Here is an 18,864-nt window from a genome sequence, read left to right on the forward strand (position 1 = left end):
GCATGTACAGTACCTACTGTCAAGCATGGTGGAGGCAGTATCATGGTTTGGGGATGCATGAGTGCTGCTGGTGTTGGTCATCTCACTGTCTGTGATGGCACATTGAACTCTACCAAGTATTGTACCATTCTTGAAACCCACATGCTCCCTTCTGCGCGTGCACTGTTCCGTCGAGGTAAAAACTGGATGTTTCAACAAGATAACGCCCCTTGCCACACATCCAAGGCCAGTAGAACTTGGCTGCAGGAGCACAGTATCCAGGTCTTAGAGTGGCCAGCTCAATCCCCGAACAGGAGCCCCATTGAAAATCTGTGGTGGATTATCAAAAGGTCTGTTTCAAAGCATAAACCAAAGAATTTAGAAGAATTAAAAGCAGTAATTCAAGAAGAATGGGACAAGATTACCCCTCAACAGTGTGAAAGGCTCGTGGGGAACATGCCAGCCAGGATTAGAGCTCTACTATGTGCCAATGGCAGGACTACTAAATATTAATTTGATGATGTGATGGTTTATTTATTTTTGTTCATTTTTGAACACATTCTCTGTTATTTGTTGACTTTGATATCGACAATGTTGAGAACTGACATATTGAAACTGTCAAGAATTTAGTTTTGTTAGTTTTTCTTGTAAACAATAAACAAAAAAATATAATTTGTATTTGTTTGTATCTGTCTAATGCAGCCACACCTTTTGAAACACAAAAAAAGATTTTTCCACAAATATTTCATGATAATATTTGAGATTGTGTAAAATTTTAAGGGTGTCCAAAAACTTTTTTCCACCACTGTATATAATAATAATATAATAATAATATATGCACTATGTGTAAAATGAATAAATGAATGTGGTATAAATGTATTTGTGACTTATATCTCACAACAGTGTATGAAATGTACTGATGTTTTCATGTTAGCCTACCACCTCCCTAAGTTAGTAAATTATGTACTTTGTTACACACCAAAGTACTGAATACATACTTGTCAGAATGAAATTGTAAGCAAAACTTCAATGTGGAAAGCATGAAATCAATAAAGATAATTATCAAAATAAAAACGATTTTATTTACTAATATCATATAATAATTGACAACCAACAAGTACTCATTACTATTACCCATTTTTATTTATAGATACCTTCATCAGATGTCATTACCAAATAAGTGGTTTAATCCTTAAAGTTAGAAAGAGTTTTACTATTTGAGATGTTTTGTTTGTTTATTTGGCATCTAAACTGAGGTGTTGCTAGATGAGGCCAATAAACACTTAAATGAGCTACAGCAAAGAAACCTGACTGTCTCACAAAGGAACGCTATGTGGGAAGAAATCTGTGACCAACAGCCAGGGACTGGAGAGGGAGGAGAGGTGCGCACGGCGCGCAAGTTCCACCTGCGTAAAAGGAAACACAAATAATACACTCAGCTGTCACATTATTGGCTGTGAATATTCAAATATTTATTTGAAAACAAAACCATTCATACGGTCAATAAAAAAACATTTTGTTAATAATAAAAAACGAATGTAATCTCAACAGTGACCGCGCCAGCCGGCGGGACTGCGGCTGAATCACTTCCAATGTTCATTCATTCATTCAATCCCCTGTTCAGTGTGTGTGTGTGTGTGTGTGTGTGTGTGTGTGTGTTACGGCTGGGCTCCACCGGGCACGTCAGTGGCGCGACACGTCTGCAGCGCGAGTCCCGTAGCAGCTCGCCCCCCTGTTAATCAATTACAGCGGCTCCACCGGCAACGGAAGCGGCGCGACAACCCCCGTCTGTCAAGCAACAACTCTCTATTTTACGCGGCTCTTCTATTTTTGTCACGCTACGCTCCCCTACACGACCCTCCAGCAGATCAAAACTACATGAAATAGTGTGCTAAACGAGCACAATGTGTTTTTAAATGAATAAACCATTATCAGAGGTGATATGTGATGATTTTTTTTCATGCGTTTACCCATGTTTATCCGTGATCCTACTGTTTAAACTATGTATTTTAATACAGTTGAAACTGTTTATTGTATTCTATGGAACCCTGCATAAAAAAAAATAAAATAAAAAAGTCAATAGGCCTATGCAGGCAATGAAGCCAATCCGAGGGGTGGAAAAGTACTGATGCTAGGTGTGTGGAGTTTGCTACCTGCTTGTTGCTGGGTAGGAACGGAGTGGGTGGCTCCTACGTGCTTGTTGTTGGGGGTGGAAAATGCTTTAACTTACCCATTTCATGCTGCCTACATGCAGCCTCTCGGCTCAGCAAACGGTAAACAACCCCGCTGGCTTCTCTACGTGTCACTTCCGTACGCCATCAGTGGAGCCCAAATGAATACGCCGCAACGCTACGCTGACATGACGCTTACGTTTGCCCGTGGAACCCGGCCGTCAGTATGTCAGAGAGGAGGAGTTCTCCTCCGGCATGGCATTCTGCTCCAGCCCATGTTGCTTGCTTCTCACAAGGGTAAAAAATGCATTCTCTACGTCTTCTTTCATTGTTTCGATGTTTCCTTCTTGCAACAATAACCGCAGCCATGTGTGCGCAATTACGCATACAAACCGTTTGCACCTCCCTTTGACACGTGTTAAATATAGACACAGTTTCTATGAGCAAAATTGCTTTCAGATTTGATAAATCACTTTGCGTGTGCTAAATTTATATATTTATGTTTTCTCCTCCCAGCACAATTGCGTGTAAACGCCCCATATTGCATATTCATTGCAGCAAACGTACTAACTGGATGCAGACACGCTATTTTGCACCTTTGAAAGACGCAACCCTTAATGCGCACTGTTAGCAAATCAGTTTGTACATTTTTTTGCGTGTGCAATGAGTTTGCAGACATTTTTATATACGCAAACCTTTAGTAGATCCGGCCCTTAGTGTACAGTCTCAGGGTGCTGGAATTGTGATGAAACCCTCCATGCACTGTGAGAAGCTCCCTTATCTTGATATCAGTGATCTCTATCTCCTACTTTGGCCAACTTATTATACCAAGGGGGTATCTGATGACTGGCATGGGTGTACATGTTGATGGCTCTGACGTTGTTCTTTCCATTTTTTGACTTTTCAGGACCTGCTTTACTCTGGTCAGGTAACTTTATTGTCCCAAAAGGGAAACTTTTCTTGCAGTCAGGGCAGACCATTTAAAACAACACAGAATGAATAGTACAATACATTAAAACAATACAGTACATCACAATAATAACAATAAAACCCACAGTGAAAAACAGTCAGTGTGTAGGTATTTGGCTGTGGCTGACTTCCTTGCGGCCTCCTCATGGTTCCCATTTGTCTGCAGGACCCCAAGGTATTTGTAGCTGTCCTGAACATCTGCAGTGCTGCCCTGTGGTAGTTCAACTCCTTTGGTTCTGATCATCTTCCCTCTCTTCGACACCATCCGACCACACTTATCTAGTCCAAATGACATTTTGATGTCATTGCTGGTGAGGTGGATCAATGAGTCAATGTCTCGCTCATTCCTGGCATACAGCTTGATGTCATCCATGTAGAGGAGGTGACTTGATGGTTAATCCACTTTGGAACTGGTATCCATAACCACTCTTTATGATGAGTTGGCTGTGGGGGTTCAGGCCTATGCTGACCAGTAGCGGGGTCAGTGCATAACCTTGGTATATGCCGGGCTTGATGGTAATTTGTGCAACTGGCTTTGAGTTGGCCTCCAAAGTCGTTTTCCACAGCCCCATCGAATTCTTGATGAAAGAATTAGTGTCCTGTTCATGTTGTACATTTCCAAGCATTCCAGTATTCATGTGTGTGGCACTGAGTCGTACACTTTCTGGTGGTCAATCCAGGCGGTGCACAGGTCGGTCTGCCTGGTCTTGCATTCTTGGGTGAATGCTCTATCGACCAGTAGCTGGTGCTTGGCTCCCCTTGTATCACTACCAATTCCTCTCTGGGCCTTGCTCATGTATTGGGCCATGTGCCTATTCATCTTAGCTGCTATGGTGGCTGACAGGAGCTTCCATGTTGTACAGAGGCAAGTTATTGGCGGGTAGTTGGATGGGACCGCACCCTTCTGGGGATCCTTCATGATCAGAACTGTCAGTCCTTGGGTCCACCACTCTGGATGGGTCTTGTATCAGGAGATTGCTGTGGTGTGCTCTTAGATCTACTAGCCACTTAGCATCAGTGTTATGTGATGCTTCCTTCTCTTCCAGTATTGTTCAGTTTCAGCCCTGTGTTAATCTGTTTTCGTGTTGTTATCTTGCCAGAGAGAGGACACTTTGGATGGTATTTTTTCTCCTGGTTTCTGCTTCTCCTGTGTATCTCTTAAGGCGGATAGCCAGAGCTGTGAGCCTTTGCTTTGCAGTCTCCAAGCCTCAGGTATTGACAGATACCCTACCCTACCCCTATCCCATCCCACACCTTTCTCTGAGTGTTGACTGACTTCTCTCTGTGTTGCTTTGATCTTGGCCTCCAGCCTCCCTCTTCATGGGGGGGAAAGCTCTTTGTGGCTCATAATTTCATCTTGTTGCCAAGCATCTCAAGGATCACTGTTGCAGTAGTGTATATCAGCTGATTAGTCTCAGTTATGGTCCTAGTGGGAATAGTATGTAATGCTGCATTCACATAAGGTGGGGTGTCAGGTTTCCAGCTTGTCCGTGATTTTCAATCTCGGCTCATTTTTATTACTTAAATTCTTTCTTTATTTTTTATTTAACCTTTATTTTACCAGGCAGATTTGCTTGAGATCAAATGATCTATTTTACAAGCAAGGCCTGGCCAAAATGGCAGCATTAAAGAACAAAACATAATAAGACACACATAAAGAAGAAAGCACAGACATGAGAAAAAAGAGAGAAAGGCCCAGAGTCCTATGGAGGGGTTATGACCTACAAATATAGTCCGGTGGGGGAAGGGGGAGGAGGAGGAGAGGGCTGGATGGGGGCAGAGGAGGTGGTAACAGGGGATCCTGAGGAGGAAAAGTTCATGTTAAACAAAAACAGTGCACCACAATACACACTAAAAGAACACTTATGTGATGATTAGGGTTAGGACTCGTTAGGATTTTAACGATTCCGATTCCTTACCGATTCCTTCTTAACGGTCCGATTCCTTACCAATTCCTCTTACCGATTCCAACATTATATTCATTATACTTGCTATACTTAAAAAAGTATATAATAAACACTAGGGATACACCGAAATGAAAATTTGTGGCCGAAGCCGAATATTATTAAACGCTTGGCCGAATACCGAGTACCGAATACCGAATATCATTGTTTAGTTTTTCATTAGTTTTTGCAGATGAACCCCCTCCAGATTAGTGTTGTCACGGTACCAAAATTGGGACCCACTGTGCGAAACCAATGAAAATATCATGGTTCTGAGTAGTATCACGATACCACAGCGAAAATGAGGCAGATATGCCTTTTGTCATTTACGAAAAGATAAATCACTTTTCTATAATACATCATTGATATTTCAGTGGAATAAATTACTTATTGACTTATTCATACTTCAAAAACAGCATCAATAAGTGATTAACATAGGGGGGAATCAAAATAAAATAAATAAATAAAATAAAAATCAACCAGAATTCACTATTACACACTATGATACACACTATAGATGTGGTCTACATAGTAAGTGTTACTGACATTTTTATTTAATTACCTGTATGTGTCATGTGATTTGCCTTTAAGTTGTTTTTTTTTCTAAAAATGATCATTATTTTAAAAGAAAAAAATTACACCCATTAAAAAGTAATCAGTATCAAAAAGTTTGTTATGTCTCTGTGATGAGATGTTATGTGCACAATAGGCCCATTTCAACCATCTGCCACTGGGACTGCACCTACTTAAACTATGGACAACTAATCATCACTTATGAACAATATGTTTACCAACCGTTAAATATCTACACAAGATACTGCAATAAAGTAAATTCTGCCATTCAGCGTGTCTGTTTATTGTATTTTGCTGTTATTTTTACTGTTTACAGTCGTCACTGAGGTGCAATATCAATTGTTAAATATCTACACTTCCATCAGGGAAATCAGTCATTCAGTCTGTTTATCACATTTTGCCTCATATTGCTGCTTTCTTATTGTATTGCTTTATGTTTTCATATTGATTGCTTATTTTGTTTTGTACAATTCACGTATTATACAAATCTGAGTGTTTCTTTTTACTGATACATAGGCATTCCCTTCTTTTATATTGCTTTCCGTTTTTTTCTACTGATGCTTCCTGTAGGCTATTCGTCTGCTGCTATACTGTTGCAAATTTCCCAGTTGTGGACATAATGAAGGATTATTCTGTCTTTATATATTCACCGTGTAACGGTATTTCTAGAGATCTATAAATCAAATGCATTTTTTGCATTTATGCATATTTTGGCTTAACCCATAATTGTCTGAAATGCTGAAAAACAGCGAAGAACAATAGAGTTCTCCACCTGAAATATTGAGAGACTATTAAATTGGGAAACCATGTAAATTTCAGGACCAAACGTATCAAGGGAATGTTATTTGTACCAGTACCAATAGTAGTAACATCGATGAAACTTCAGATGATTTATCACCAGTGATGAATCCCACACAGAAGATTAGACGGTTTTCAATCGCGCTTTGTGGTATAAATCATTAGTGTCCGATAGTTCATTTCATGAACGTCTTGAAAACGAACCCCGTTTTTCGTTTGGGGGTTCCCGCCACAGCGCCACTATAGCGGTTGGGTGTATTGCACATTGGTAGTAAGTCTCTTACTACCAATGTGCAATACACCTCCCAACCGCTATGGGGGCGCTGTAAGTCTCTTACTACCAATGTGTAATACACCTCCCAACCGCTATGGGGGCGCTGTAAGTCTCTTACTACCAATGTGCAATACACCTCCCAACCGCTTTTGTAGCGCTGTGGCGCAGTAGAAAGCCGGTGCACTCATTCATTGCAGGACGAAGAAGGGGTGAAGAAAATTTCAAGACATTCCGAGATAAAATGCATGTTTATTAAACAATAACGGATATACAAACGCACGGCAACCCCCGGACACCTTCCTAACATCTGTGCCTATGAGGTGAGTACATTACATGTTTGATTTGAACGTTTATGGAGACGTCTTGGTCCAAGGCTAGAGTTTTCCTTAACCTTTCAACCTCAGAGGGAGGCGCTACAGGAAAGACTGCTGTAACAGCAGCAATACATGTAGAGAAATATATCCAAAAGCGCGCTGGAGAAGAAGAACACACCTATCGAACAGACTTAAACACAAGACGGACCCGAGCTCTCACAGGTAGGCTGTATCTTCATTAACTTCACCCCTCATCTGTTCTTTGAACCGTGCGAACTTTCTGGATTTAATTTATCGACAGTAGTCCTAAAATTGTCAAATTCATTTGTTAGATGTAACAGCAGATAAAACTCACACGAAGTTAATTCAGTAGTAGCCTATTTACCTGGTAGGCTATTTTTTTCTGGTAGGCCTTTCACAGTGCAGGCTAGCTGATTTTAACAGCTGATAGACTGAAGTTTCATTAGTCACACTGGTTTAATCCGGTCATAGAAGTGTTATTAATGTCGTTTACAGTGATCCTGACTCTTTTACAAAGCAGATGACTCTGACTAAAACCTGTAACTCAACTGCTGTCATCACTTAGCAGTGTTACTTTTGACAATTTACATCCATTTTTATCCTTCACATTTTTAGTGGACAAAAATGTAAACGTTATAGTCAACTTTCAGTCATTATGTTTAAACTGATCCAGTTAGGCTAATTCATGTATCAGAAATTAGAATCAAGGTGACAGGTTGTATTAAAAAATTCATTTAGACATTTTTTTTGTACAACTACAAATACTTTCTGCACACATATTTCTCATTTCTCCAGCAGTTTTTGATAGGTTTAAGGGCTGATTTACGAGCACACTTACTGATCATCATCTAATTATGCTCTCAAAAACTTTGACACCACAAATTACTTTTGTACCCAGGTAGTGTTGCATGGTATACCGGTACTAAAATAGCACCGCGGTACTAGAATATTCCAAACGGTACTATACTGCATTTGGAAAATACCGGTACTTTGAAATTGATTCAGTTCATTAATTTAGTTAATTTATTTTATTCATTTATGCACACAAACGCCTTTCTTCTTCCTGTTGGAGCACAGATTGCACAAGTGGTGTGTATGACAACACCTGTATCAACATTCGCAGCTGGCACATGTGAAAAAAAACAAGAGAAAGTCTGCCTCGCAAAGGGAGACAATACAAGACAGCACAAACTTGGTGAAACATTTGAGCAACCAAACCGTGATGTCCGTACCGAGGTACTTACCGAACCATGATTTTTTGGTACCGTTACACCCCTACTATTTATTGTTCTAAAGGTTTGTAGCCAAAAGGACTTTTCCTTAGGAAAAGTACCGAAAAGTATCGAAATTCATATTGGCATGGGTACCGAAACAAAGATTTTGGTATCGTGACAACACTATACCCAGATTCACTGTAAATTCTGACTTCTCACTGTTCAGAAGCAGAAAGATAACTTCATTAAAGCCTGAATTCTTTCTTCACCTGTACCATGTTAGTCTGGAGGTTTAAACTCGTGTCCTCTCACAGAGTTGGTGATAAAAACTAAACTTTGATCTCTGTCTGAGAAAACTGATCTGAGTTCAGATTGTTTGCTGACAACACAGCTACACTCACAGATAACTGAGTCTCCTACCTACCTGTCAAACAGCATCAAACCATAAACCTTCTCGAGTCTCGGCTGAGTGGAATCCTGCGGGGATCAACTTATCTGAAGTCCAGCAGCCGGTGGCTGCTTGCTCTGCTGCCCTTCAGCGGCTAACAAGCGGAGCTAACTGCTAACAGCCACCATTGCAACTAACAAACTCCACAAATCCATTCAGCAACTCCACCATTCACAGTCAGACACACGGCCAGGGCTGCCCCTGACCAAATTGGGGCCCTAAGCGAAATTTTATTTGGAGGCCCCCCTCCCACCTCTCCCCATCCCAAATGTATCATAGGTGCAAAATGACCGTACTGGTCTGGTAGTACTGCTACTACTTCTACTAATATTAACAATAAACTACTACTATTGCTATTTATCTATCTATCTATCTATCTATTATTATTATTGTTATTATTATTATTATTATTATTATCATTATTGTTGTTGTATTATTATTGTTATGTACAGACTACAGTCCTAAGAAAACATACTAATTCAGGATCAAACAGACTGATATTTCAAACTTTACATTCAAGTTTAGTTCCTTCTGTCAACAAATGCATCAGTTACACACTCATTTCAATCAGTATTTCTCTGTCTCCTCAAAAGCCATCTGTCAGATGGCGACATTTACCTCCATAAAAATAGTCAAAAACTTATATTAACAACATAAATTGATAGGCTATAAACTAAATGTTAATCAGGGCCGCTGGAAAAAAAAAATCTCCAGTCTAGACAGAGACTGGAGACAGAGATTCCTATCTAATGAGTAGCAGCTTAGCTGTTTGTGTCACAAAGTTTTATTTCAACAACATGCCCACCTTCAGTGAAGCATGAGCTTCCTCTTGTTTTGCCTTTTTTTCCCTCTTGCTCGCTCCTGACTCGTGATGTCTTTTGAACGACATGTCAACAACTCTTCACCTGCTGCAGCTCTGCAAGTGCCTGCCGTTGCACCCCTCTGATTGGTCAGATGTCGAATGCTGTCAGTCATTGCAGCAACGCATGCGTGGTCAGATTCCAGGTCTCTTCTCTCCTTCCTCGAGCTGATTCTACGCGTGCCTCACGGTAGTGCATATGTGCATCCATTGCGCAAATGCGTCCCCTCATGCAAAATGTGGCCCCCCATGGAAGATGAGGCCCTATGCACAGCGCGTGTTCTGCATTTAGGGAGGGGCGGCCCTGCACATGGCTGATTATTTACTAGGGATGGGCAACACAAGCAAAAACACTTTTCGAAAATCGTGGCAAGTATTCGACAATTTTTCGAATAATCGCCCCCCCCAGCCAAGCACACAGAGATCCATTCATCTTTAAAGGGCCTAACATACTCCGGCGGAACAGACTACCTCTTGAAGCTCATCAAGAGAATGCCAAGAGTGTGCAAAGCAGTAATCAGAGCAAAGGGTGGCTATTTTGAAGAAACTAGAATATAAAACATGTTTTCAGTTATTTCACCTTTTTTTGTTAAGTACATAACTCCACATGTGTTCATTCATAGTTTTGATGCCTTCAGTGAGAATCTACAATGTAAATAGTCATGAAAATAAAGAAAACGCATTGAATGAGAAGGTGTGTCCAAACTTTTGGCCTGTACTGTACCTCACGGAGTAGTAGTCTCTGCATGTTTCTCCTGTTTGTAGAAGAGCATCTCACACCGCTGTAGCAATCCTAGACTGCCCCCGTGCGGTTAGGAGCTGAATTGCATGTCAAATAAAGGGGGGGAAATAAGACGGCGAATAGTAATAGTCGCATTAAAAAATTGATTTTTCAAAAATAAAACGACCATTCGAAAATCAAAAATCGTGACCCATCCCTATTATTTACTGCTGAATTTCAGCTCATAACTCGCACCAGCAGCTGACGTTGCACCAGTGTATGTTTTTGCTGGCTCGTGAAACATCCTGGTGCAGACTATTTACTGGAGTTTACCAGCCCGCCGCTCATGCAGCATTTGAAGATAAATGCAAGCACGGATCAGCTCTCAATGTCGTATAGTTCACCACCAGCATTTGTGTCTCATGTCTTCGCATCAATGAAAATGAATCATTGATTTCATCTTAGTTTTTATTATCAAGATTTATTTTTAGCTTGTCATCGTCTTGTTTTTGTCATGGAAAAAAGGTTGAGGAAAAATTTTCATCATAGTTTTTGTCAACAAAATTAACACGATCACTTAGGAGCAGCTCAGGATTATGTGAGTGCACACAAATCACTGATATTCCAAACACAGATCTAATGAAGGTTTCAGATAAAACATTGTCCTTATCAGAGTGTAAAGATGTTTTTGGTTAGCTCTGAAACAATTATTTGATTAACAAATTTGTTGATAGACATGAATTTGCAACAATTTAAAATTTTGTAAAAACGGTAAATACCTGTTGTAATTTCCCAGATGTGAAGATTTGCTGCCTTTCTGTGTTATATATTTCATTAAAAATATTCATAGGAACCTGAAGATATCAACTTGGGCTCTCAGACTCTATGATGAACATTTTATGCTATTTTGAGAGATTTTAAAGACTGAACAATCAAAATGATTATGTATAGATTATTGAAAATTTGTCATCAGTTTTAAATCAATATCACAGTGTGATAGAGTACAGGATTTTTGCATGGCAAATATGTGGACTTGAGTCACATGACGTGGACTTGAGATAGAATCTGATGACTTTAGACAAATCAAGAAAAACTTGTCCTCAACTTTGACTTAAACACCAAAGAAATGTGACTTCACACAGGCATTAGCCTTTTTACTTTGAATGACTTAAAATCCTTCCCAAGCCCAAAGATTAAATATTATGTCATAATAAGTGTGATCTCCATACCTGACACCAGACATACTGAATCAATCCAACTGTCATTGATACCTCAGATAATTACATTCACACTGCTGTGGCTGACAAAAACTGTGTCACAAACACACCAAGGCACACAAGACCCATGAAAGGTTACTTAAAATTGATAAATAATAATAATAATGATAATAATAAAAACATGTAATTATTTCTGTAAATGCAGGCTACTATACCAGCTGCACCAACTAAAATTTGGTGAACGTCATGGACATGGACTTAACATGGGACTCCCAATTGTCAGTAGAGCAGAGCTGTGTACACAGCTTTACAGCAGACGAGTATGTTTGTGTGTGAGTACGTGTGTTTTTTTTTGGTGTGTCATGTTTGATGTCACGGACAGGCCAGAGAATAGACTAGTAAACAGTAGAAAGCAGCATGGAGGCCTGTGAAAACTTTACAGCAGTTACTTTTTATATGTATCTCTTACTTATTCAGTCTCTCTTATAATATGGATCAATGTTTGAGCGCTGTTTGGGTTGAGACAGACGTTACTCTGTAGTGGTGCGTCATTGACCCGCATCACCCAGGTGTTGTGCTTCCAACACAGTCAATCACTGCTGGAGCTGATAAATAACTGTGACTACTGCAGAGTCATTTGACCCTGGTGTGAATGCTAATTGTAACCTTTGTCATTACATTAAAAGCCAGATGTTAGTGTGTGTTTTTTTTGTGCAATGGAAAAGGGGCTTTATTTTGGCACACCTCTGCTGCACAGTGAATCAGTGTTTTAAACTGCATACTAAAAGGATGTTGTCTCTACTGCATTAAAAAAACCTTACAAACGGCCACTAACATCTGGCTGTTTAATGTAATGGGAAAGTTTACAGTCAGCATTCACACCCACATCAAATGACTCTGCATAGTCATGGGTGTTTATCAGCTCCAGCTCTGATTGGCAGTGATGGAAACGCAACACCTGGGGGAACATGCTATTATTAGCCCTTTACTGGAGAGATGCAATGATGGGATCAGCACAAAATACTGTCTATCTCGGCCTAAGCAGTGCTCAAACATCAATCCAAATTAGTCTGCACCAAGTGTGAAGAGAGACTGAATAAGTAAGAGAAATATAAAAAGTAACCACCGTAAAGTTTTCACAGGCCTCCATGCTGCTGAGGGATATCTAGGCTCTGGTTAGATGGAGGGAAGTTTAACACAATTCATTTATACCTACTGCCCACATCAATGTTAATTTGGTTGATGAGATATGACTAAAAATTTTTCATCAACAACCTTTTTCCCTGACAAAAACGAGGACATAACAAGCTAAAAATAGACCTTAACCCTCTGCGGTCCAGAACCGCGCCGGCGCGTCAAAATCACGTGAGCGATTTAAGACGACGTAGCAGCAAGACACAACCTCACTGAGTCTCCATTTCAATTTGTGTGGAAAGTGCGAACTTCAAACTTTGTACCACTTTTTAAATTGTGTTGATAGGCCATATAAAACCAGACTTATGATAAATCATAAACACCATGCTTTTCGGCCTGACAAAAGTGCTGAAAACAACAACAGCAGGAAAAAAAAAACCCACCACACCCCCTTTCCTATTGGTGGAAAAATGCGCCACATCAACCAATCAAAAAATAGTATGGCAACAGCAGCATTTGTTGCTACGAAAGAGGGGAAGGTTTGTGGGAGTTACCGCGGCAAGAGAGAAACAGCGATAGCAATAGTGAGCGGAGAAATAGTTAGAGATTTGGTGATATTTAGCGTGTTTGGAGTGTATGGTTAGTGTGTAGTGTAGTGTGTTTGGTGTATAGTGCAGTGTGTTTAGTGTGTCGTACAGTCGTTTTTTTGTTTTGCGTGTCAAAATAATGAGGCGACTCCTGAATGTGGAGCAGGCACTGCATCTCCTCTTTGAGCGGGATGTAGCGGAGGGAAACGCGGATCCAGAGTTGGAGCCAGAGAGTGAGGACTTTGATGATGAAGGGGATGATCCATCGTTTGTGTTGGAAGAGGAGAGAGAGAAAAAGGAGCCTCTGACGAGCGCACCGAGTGGCACCCGGAGGTCCGCACAGAGGAGGGGACGGCGTAGCGTGCCCACACGGTCACGGTCTCCACTGACACAGGCGGCAGAGCCAGAGCCACGCCTCCACTCTGAGCCCTGGAAGACAGAGGAGGATGCTGACACTGCCCCAGTAGTAAGCAGGTTCCAGCCACGGAGAACACCAGGAGTCCAGGTAGAGACACTTTCTCCACACAGTCCAAAAGACCTGTTTCTGTTGTTTTTTGCCACTGACACAGTCAAGCAAATCTGCAGCAACACAAACAAAAATGCTGCAAAAACCAAGGAGTTAGGGAAAAAGTACAAATGGACTGACATAGAGACAGATGATCTGTACAAGTTTTTTGGTCTTCTTATGTACATGTCTTTGGTGTCGCTGCCAAGTCTCCAAGACTATTGGAGACAAAATCATGTTTTGTCTGTACACCTTCCAGGCAAAGTGATGACACGAGACAGGTTCAGATCCATATTTTGGAACATCCACCTCAGTGATCCTGAGGAGGATGTTCATAATGACAGACAGAAGGGAACACCAGGCCATGACAAATTGTTTAGAGTCAGGCCTCTTTATAATGATATCCTCAGTGCCTGCCAGGCTTATTACCACCCGAGGAGGGAGCTGGCAGTGGATGAAAGGATGGTGGCGACTAAGGCAAAAACTGGCATGACACAATATATGAAGGCCAAGCCAACTAAATGGGGGATTAAACTTTTTGTATTGGCCGAGTCAAGCAGTGGCTACACATCAATTTCAGCATATACACTAGCAAGGCAGTAACTGTGAGTGAACATGGGCTGTCTTATGATGTGGTCATGAAGCTTATTCAGCCATCCTGTCTTGGCACTGGCTATCACGTCTACATGGACAATTTTTACACCAGTCCCAAACTATTCATGGACCTGGCCAGCATGAAATTTGGAGCGTGTGGCACCTACAGGGAGAGCAGAAAAGGATGTCCCAGAGGGAGGGAAAATGCTCTCACCAAAAGATGTGAAAGAGGATCAGTGAGATAGATCAGAGAGGGCCCACTTGTGTTTGTGAAGTGGATGGACACACGGGAGGTGTCTGTGTGCTCCACCATCCATCCTGCATTTTCAGGTGAGACAGTGCGGAGAAGGGTGAAGGACAGAGATGGACGCTGGGCTGTGTGAGACTTTCCCTGTCCCACACCAATCGTGGCCTACAACCAGAGTATGGGTGGGGTTGATCTGTCAGATCAGCTCATACAGTATTACTCCACCCACAGAAAAACTGGTCACTGGTACAGGACCATGTTGCTGCACTTCTTGGACATTGCAACAACAAATGCCTTCATCTTGCACCGTGAGATGAGCAATGCCAAACAGGTGCAGCCCATGACACATAAAGATTTCATGGTGGAGCTGGTGAGTCAGCTTTGTGGCATGGACAAGGAAGGTGTTCGTCAGAGCAGAAGAGCTGATCATGTTCCTGTGCCCATTGTCACAGCCACAGATGCAAGCCAAAAAGCCACAAAAGGCAGACAGAGGTGCAAACATTGCCTCCAGGTGGACAACAGGAGGAGTGACACACCCTGGAAGTGTCAGGCCTGTGATGTGTCCCTCTGTGTTGTGGTGGACAGGAACTGCTTTTCAGAGTGGCACAAATGAGTTGTGTGGCATCTGATTGTTTTGTAAATAGTTGTTCAAAAAATGCCTGAGGCATTGCCTGCATTTTCATGTAAATAGTTATATATATAACTTTGTTGTTTGCTAAATTTGTTCATAAGTTTTTGAGTTCACAATTTATATTTCCATTCTAAGTTACAAAAATGGTTCGTTAGACATGTTTGTGGTTTTCACAGTCAAAAATCAAACTTTTTCCTACTCGGATTTTATGTTTTATGTGTGATTTTAGGTCCAGTGTGTTAATACTTGTCTCGTCTCGTCTCGTCTCATCTCGTCTCATCGTCCTCCGCTTATCCGGGTCCGGGTCGAGGGGGCAGCAGCCTCAGCAAAGAAGCCCAGACAGTCCTCTCCCCAGCCACCTCCGTCAGCTCTTCCGAGGGAAACCTGAGGCGTTCCCAGGCCAGCTGGGCAATGTAATCCCTCCAGCGTGTCCTGGGGCGGCCCTGAGGTCTCCTCCCGGTTGGACATGCCCGAAATACCTCCCAAGGGAGGCGTCCGGGAGGCATCCTTACCAGATGCCCGAACCACCTCAACTGGCTCCTCTCAATGTGGAGGTGTTAATATGATGTTAATACAGTATGTCAAAATGCAAAAATAATTGTAAAGTCATACAGGTGAGGTTGTGCTGAAAAGAATGATACCAAACAAGGCAAGGTAAACAGTTTTTTAAGGTGAAATTTAAAGGTAAAATGAAAAGTAGTCAAAAACGGCCAATTATCCCCTAGACCCCAAAGGGTTAATAATAAAAACTGAGTTCAAATAAACACAAGAAGTTTGTGCTCTAGAGAAAGGATCAACACTCAGTGAAAAACCTAAGCCCTATGATAAGCTAATATGGCAAGGCTTAACTGTACAAACCAATGAGCAGTGATAACGAGCATGTCTTTGGGGTCATTGGGTGGGAACCTCCTTTCACCAGTGTTTCGTCTAGTTGGTCCCACGACACCTCCAGGAGGCTAGACAGTGATCTCTAGCGTCCCAGAGACACTCCCCTAATGCCAGGTCTCACTGCTCCCCTCCCTGCACCAACCCAATAACCTCCTTTACCTTACTTACGCATGGCTTTCTCAGCCCAAACAGCACTGCCATCTTCAACCAAATCCAGGCTCCGTACATGCGAGCTCCAGGTAGAAACAGGGCTGATACTACCTTTCCTAGCACATTCACCATACTCTATTTCACACGCTACATAGTATAACTACAATATAAGCTAAAGTTAAAGGAGCTACATGAACTTACAGGATCAGCAAGCACACTCACCTTGCCGCATGGCCTCAAACAAAATGGATTCAAATAGGCCACTCCCACACTTAAATACTTCCTCTTCCTGGATTTCCTCCTGAGAGGAAGTGGATCTCTCCACCTGATCTCAAGGAGTTATGTGCCCTGTTTAGTAGTTCCCCCTGCTGGCCCCCAACTGACATTACTTCTTCTCTTATAGATAAACTGGCTACATTTAATTGCTTCATCTGACATTTCCCTCACTGTCTTCCTCAAACTCTGTCCCCGCACTCCGAGTTCCCCCAGGAGCGAGACAGCTGATCTTGCTATGAATCCCCTACACCCCACTTCCACTGGACAAATCCTAGTCTTCCATCCTCGCTGCTCAGCTTCTGCTCCTAAGTCTGCATATCTAAGCTTTTTTCTTTCATAGGCTTCTTCCACTGAGTCTTCCAAGGAACTGTCAGCTCAATGAAATAAACTATCCATTGACTCACTGACCACAACACTAAGTCAGGCCTCTGCCTGGTACAAACTATTTCCTGGGGAACAACAAGCTTTCCCCCTAAATCTACTTGCATTTCCCAATCACAAGCACCTTCTAGGCGGCCATACCCTTGCCTCTTCACTAAGTTATCTCTTCTGTGTTTCTCTCCCTCACGGACAAACTGAATTACTTAACTCCTATCCTTAACACCTTCTGAATTCACCTGTCTTCGTTTCCCTTCGATGCCTGCAGCTAAACATTTCAACACCTGGTTATGTCGCCATGTACAGTACAGGCCAAAAGTTTGGACACACCTTCTCATTCAATACGTTTTCTTTATTTTCATGACTATTTACACTGTAGATTCTCACTGAAGGCATCAAAACTATGAATGAACACATGTGGAGTTATGTACTTTACAAAAAAAGGTGAAATAACTGAAAACATGTTTTATATTCTAGTTTCTTCAAAATAGCCACCCTTTGCTCTGATTACTGCTTTGCACACTCTTGGCATTCTCTCCATGAGCTTCAAGAGGTAGTCACCTGAAATGGTTTCCACTTCAAGGTGTGCCTTATCAGAGTTAATTAGTGGAATTTCTTGCTTTATCAATGGGGTTGGGACCATCAATTGTGTTGTGCAGAAGTCAGGTTAATACACAGCCGACAGCCCTATTGGACAACTGTTAAAATTCATATTATGGCAAGAACCAATCAGCTAACTAAAGAAAAACGAGTGGCCATCATTACTTTAAGAAATGAAGGTCAGTCAGTCCGGAAAATTGCAAAAACTTTAAATGTGTCCCCAAGTGGAGTCGCAAAAACCATCAAGCGCTACAACAAACTGGCACACATGAGGACCGACCCAGGAAAGGAAGACCAAGAGTCACCTCTGCTTCTGAGGATAAGTTCATCCGAGTCACCAGCCTCAGAAATGGCAAGTTAACAGCAGCTCAGATCAGAGACCAGATGAATGCCGCACAGAGTTCTAGCAGCAGATCCATCTCTAGAACAACTGTTAAGAGGAGACTGCGCGAATCAGGCCTTCATGGTCAAATAGCTGCTAGGAAACCACTGCTAAGGAGAGGCAACAAGCAGAAGAGATTTGTTTGGGCCAAGAAACACAAGGAATGGACATTAGACCAGTGGAAATCTGTGCTTTGGTCTGATGAGTCCAAATTTGAGATCTTTGGTTCCAACCGCCGTGTCTTTGTGAGACGCAGAAAAGGTGAACGGATGGATTCCACATGCCTGGTTCCCACTGTGAAGCATGGAGGAGGAGGTGTGATGGTGTGGGGGTGTTTTGCTGGTGACACTGTTGGGGATTTATTCAAAATTGAAGGCACACTGAACCAGCATGGCTACCACAGCATCCTGCAGCGACATGCCATCCCATCCGGTTTGCGTTGAGTTGGACGATCATTTATTTTTCAACAGGACAATGACCCCAAACACACCTCCAGGCTGTGAAAGGGCTATTTGACCAAGAAGGAGAGTGATGGAGTGCTGCGGCAGATGACCTGGCCTCCACAGTCACCGGACCTGAACCCAATCGAGATGGTTTGGGGTGAGCTGGACCGCAGAGTGAAGGCAAAGAGGCCAACAAGTGCTAAACACCTCTGGGAACTCCTTCAAGACTGTTGGAAAACCATTTCAGGTGACTACCTCTTGAAGCTCATGGAGAGAATGCCAAGAGTGTGCAAAGCAGTAATCAGAGCAAAGGGTGGCTATTTTGAAGAAACTAGAATATAAAACATGTTTTCAGTTATTTCACCTTTTTTTGTTAAGTACATAACTCCACATGTGTTCATTCATAGTTTTGATACCTTCAGTGAGAATCTACAATGTAAATAGTCATGAAAATAAAGAAAACGCATTGAATGAGAAGGTGTGTCCAAACTTTTGGCCTGTACTGTATATCGGCCTTGTGACAAGCTAACTTTACAGCCTGACAAAAT

General features: G+C 41.9%; 1 protein-coding gene across 4 annotated transcripts in view; it reads left to right on the forward strand.

The window, feature by feature from the left end:
* The first annotated feature begins 6,888 nt into the window (after positions 1-6,888).
* LOC144458931 (uncharacterized) overlaps positions 6,889-18,864 on the forward strand; it is a 131,911-nt gene continuing 119,935 nt past the window's right edge. For 3 of the 4 annotated variants that reach the window (XM_078162781.1, XM_078162780.1, XM_078162778.1), the window contains exon 1: positions 7,126-7,243. The gene's annotated coding sequence lies outside the window, so the exon portion shown is untranslated. Of the gene's footprint in view, positions 7,028-7,125; positions 7,244-18,864 lie in introns of those variants that run through there. The other variant, XM_078162779.1, reaches the window with a different exon arrangement.

This window comes from Epinephelus lanceolatus, chromosome 20 (assembly GCF_041903045.1).
Source record: "Epinephelus lanceolatus isolate andai-2023 chromosome 20, ASM4190304v1, whole genome shotgun sequence".
Lineage (NCBI taxonomy): Eukaryota > Metazoa > Chordata > Actinopteri > Perciformes > Serranidae > Epinephelus > Epinephelus lanceolatus.